A 4,615-nucleotide genomic window follows, 5' to 3' on the forward strand; every position below is an offset into this window, starting at 1 on the left:
TAGATCTACACGTGAATATACCACATAAATAATAGAGGCTTCTATAAGTATATTCAATACAACAATAATAAATTATAACGTACAATCTTCCACCCTTCATCTGGTTCTTCATTAAATGAGGTTCGTGGATACTCTAACTAGCGTACGAGTTCTTACTTCAATTAATATATACTATAAACTAGAATATTATTGTTGATCTTTATATAAATTTAAAAATCATTACAGATTCATATAGGCATAGGCTACTCAAAACTCAATAGAGAATAGACATTCAACGAACAATTCTGTTGGAAAGCACTGCTAATCTATTAAAAAGAGTACGGTAATTGATAGCTATGGATACGGAACAAAATCTGCTCATTTCATAAAACTTTTCATTCACGTCTGTGACTATTTGTGTACTTCATGATTATTCCAAAAATTCATTAAATAGTTTCCCGTACGCTACTGGGATTTATGTGTAACAAAACTTTGACTATAAAAAAGCAAATATTTGTATATTATGTAATGATGTTCAAAATAAATGGAAAAATATATTTTGGCAAATACGAGAATGAAACTAGAATTCTATTAAAGCTCGAAAATATCTGGTTTCATCCACACAAAACGGGTGTGATTCGAGATTCAAGGCGGAATCTTAAGATTAAATTCTCTGCCAGGGAATTAATCTATTCATTCAGATTCTGTATTGTTATGTAATCGAGCTTTGAAAATCAAGTTAAGCTTTTCTCAGATGCCTCTAGAGGAAGAAAAATGGTAAAGAAAATATAAACACTAAAAATAGAATCATTACCTACATCAATCTCAATAATATTGTCTAGGGTGATTAAGATTTTCTTCATTCGCTGTTCATCCAAACAGCGTAAAAAAGAACAATAAAGTGAATAATTCATTGTGATAACATTATATAATTATTCCCTACTATCACTAGCTGGTTAAAAGAATAATTTTATAACCAATTAATCTTTTTTGTGAACAATTTAAACTTGTACAATGACTTTTAAAGCCTTCACCTAATTACCAATAAGCATCCAAAAATGTCCATTCTGTAATGATGAATAATAACTATCCCATTAGCCTACTGAATGATAATGAATTGATGTGATGGTATAAATTTAAGCAGTATTTTATTCAAATACACAATACAAATATTTGTGTTTGCTCTTGTGCCGGGCACTGTCTTTAATTCAGGCCTTTTCCCAAGTTATAATAGTAAATTTAATACGCAATAGACTAGAGCCATTATTGTAAGTGAGTTAGCGAAATAAATTATTTTCTCTCTCTATTATGAACGGCCATGACTTCGAGTTTCCCATGATAGATATTTAAAAATTGTGGCTCCGAGTCGTCGAGGAATGTAGATTATGGAATTATCTCTAAAACTTAGCCTTCTTGTCGCGACATAAAATGCGATAAGTTGGAAAACAGCAAGCATTGAAATTATAACAAACTACCGATTTTGCAGTTACTATTTGGTACAAAGGCTGTAGAAGCCACGCGACGATTGGTCAAATTGATTCCATTCGCCCAATAGGAGACCTGTTTCTAAATACAGTAGTGGGGATTCCCCAGTCGAGAGACCAGATTACGTTCCGGAGGACACTTTGCTAGGAGCACTACGAGAGTAAAGATGTAGTCACTATGTTTCCCCCTTTTTGGGCAGGTTTATAAGTTTATTTCTGTAGTTAATGTAGGAGCTAGTTTTATTTTTATTAATGTTTAAATTTACTAGTCGTGCCATGTCCTGAAAGGTTTAATTGTGTTTCTTCATCATGTACGAATAATTGTTTCTTCAAATAACCGCTAAGGTACGTAAAATAAGGTTAAATAATTTAATTGATTGAAACTTCCATAAGAGTATTGAATTAATTAAGCCTGTTATTTTTCAAGTTAATAATATTGAGTGAGAATAATCCTTTTGATTTTATTAGTGATGGAAGATAATTATAAATTTTTTTTCTACAGAAGTATAGAAAGTTTTCAGTTACGTTACATTTGAGTTATTGTTTCTGGAGATATATTATCGTAGAGTATTGCTGCAAGTCAGGAAGATAGACTTTAAATTGGAATGAAACTTCTAAGAATTGTTCATATTGAGTTTATGACATTTTTTAATTTATATTTTTCAGACTCTGTTTTCTTATGTCATTAAGGCTTTTGAATGATTTAGTAAATTTTTATGATAGAAATCTTAATAGATGAAGAAGAAAGTTTTTCTTCTCCAGGAAATTAATATTAATGAATGTTCAAATTTTAATATTTTTTTCTTTTATTGTGTTATAAAGTGTCTTGTTTTATTAGGTGATAAATTCATAATTTCAGTTGATACTAGTTTTTGGACTTGTATTTGTAGGTAAATCAAATCATAAACTCTGGAATGTTCATTTTTAATTAAGGTTCTGAGCAGTTTTGGGCAAATGCCCGTTATTTACACTTGGATTGCGTCCTAAAGTTCATAATTAATAAATAAAATAAATGTTGGCTAGCGCACAAGTTTCCAACAATACTAGCCGAGCTACTATATGAAAAATTGTATTTGATTTCGCAAACCAAACGAAAAATATCATATAAGTTAACATCATAATTAATGAAGTATTCATTTTCTAAACACATTATATTAATTTATTACGGATGTTTTCATAAAGGTTGCATTGTATTTCAATGACACTCTGGCAAGTAAATTTGTTTTAAATCTGTTAAATTTTGAGAATGAAATCAGAACGTCAAGATAAAATCTAAATTAAATAACAGAATAAACTCCTGTTTTAGCTTTTGATGAATTGCAGGAAAGTTTAGAAATTAATGCTGTAATACATTTATTTACAGCGGTTCATGTGTGTCCCCAAACCAACTTCTTGTACTACCACCCCTTTGGTTCCGCAACTTTATGTAAAACCGCTTCAAGACACCCGTTCAGACGACAGGTCTAGGGACGTAAGAGGACGTCGCCGTCAAGCCAAATTCAACCGGTAAAAGCTCACCGCCAAAAACAAGGTACTGTAACCCCGACGATAAAGCAACGTACAAACCAACGAAAGTGCAGTGTAGTGAAACAAAGGTTCATTCGAGAATGTCAATAAAAAGTGGGGATTCAAAATTATTATGAAATGGGTTATATGGGTTACTATCGACGAAATTTGGGTTCAACGGGTTTTTTTCTTCTTGAGTAATTTCATGTTGAAATTGATTGGTTATTTTATGACTGATCTTGTTTGGTTTTGTGACGTATTGCTATCTAAACGGGGATAGTAATGCGCCCCCGAATCAGATGAAGAATGTCAACAAAGTAACATGATATTGTTGTTTCTGTTGTTCGATTTTAGCTGCCAATGTTTATTGAAACTGTTTGTATTTTTCTATTATTTCAAATTGTAGTGTTATTCTATAGTATAAACCTATTAAATCAGGCATGGCAAGATTAATTGAAGTTTTCTTGACTCTAGCCCGTTCACCTGCATGAATTAGGTATAGACTCAGGTATTTTCTAGATGTGCCGGCCTATTTCTAAATTCTAAATTTTATTCAAAATTATCTTTTTTATCTTCTTAGGCACACTCTAAAATTTGAAGCCGAGAGTATTAAGAAAGAATATAATTATATGTAATGTAATTAATTGTCTTAATTTATTTTTGTTTTAATGTTAATTTGATGATATTTGTTCTCAAAATATTGCACTATCTCTCACAAATAATATTTTCAGCAATCATGTCCAAACGAAATAAAAAATGTATCCCAGGCATATAGTGAGGTCCACGTTATAATGACAGTGAAGAAAGATAGGAAAACAACGTTGCCAGTCCTCAGTCTTGTCAATGCCTTCTATAGACGGTAGCTGATACAGGTTTATTGATGTAATATTAACTGTTAATTCTCGTTTAGAATAATATATTATATTTTATTAAGCAATGAATAATATTTTCCATAATCAATTTTCATAATTAAGATAAAATATTTTGTTAATTATTAATTCTACATTGTTAAAAGACGTTCTGGCAACATAGTGAAGCGAGAAAGAGATAGCGCTATCCGCTTTGTTGAATGATAGACAAGGATAGCAATACCATTGCTAATCAAACACTGTCATTATAACGTGGATCTCACTATAGGCCTAGAAATCCGATTTCACAGTTTGTTGTAATTGAAAGTCAATGAAATACTCTTCATTGATTTGAAGACTCGTCAGCTTAGTCCATACTAAAAGGTATAATATATTATAGTATCTGTAATATGTAACTTACAAATTTAATAGAGATTGTTAGCTTTACAGTTGTAATCGATATCATCCTGTCACATTTAATTATGAACAGTATTTGAATTACGAATAATAGGCTTTGCAATACATTTTATATTCTACACAGAAATGCAAAGGTAATGGGTGATTAAAAATTACTTTAGATTAATCTGAATTGAAGTTGTTTTTCTATATCTATGATAGAGATACAGTGGTTCAACGTATCAATAAAAACTCTAGCCATAATTCAAGTTATAAGTCGAAGTACACGGTTGAAAAAAAGTTGAGGTTGAATGTGAGTGCTAGAGATAGTGTCAACTGAAAGTTCAGAAGTTTTTCTGGAATATTAACGTTGCCAATTGTGGTTAGCAACTTGATAGTATC

The sequence above is a fragment of the Nilaparvata lugens genome, chromosome 3 (assembly GCF_014356525.2).
Source record: "Nilaparvata lugens isolate BPH chromosome 3, ASM1435652v1, whole genome shotgun sequence".
In the NCBI taxonomy this organism is placed as follows: Eukaryota; Metazoa; Arthropoda; class Insecta; order Hemiptera; family Delphacidae; genus Nilaparvata; species Nilaparvata lugens.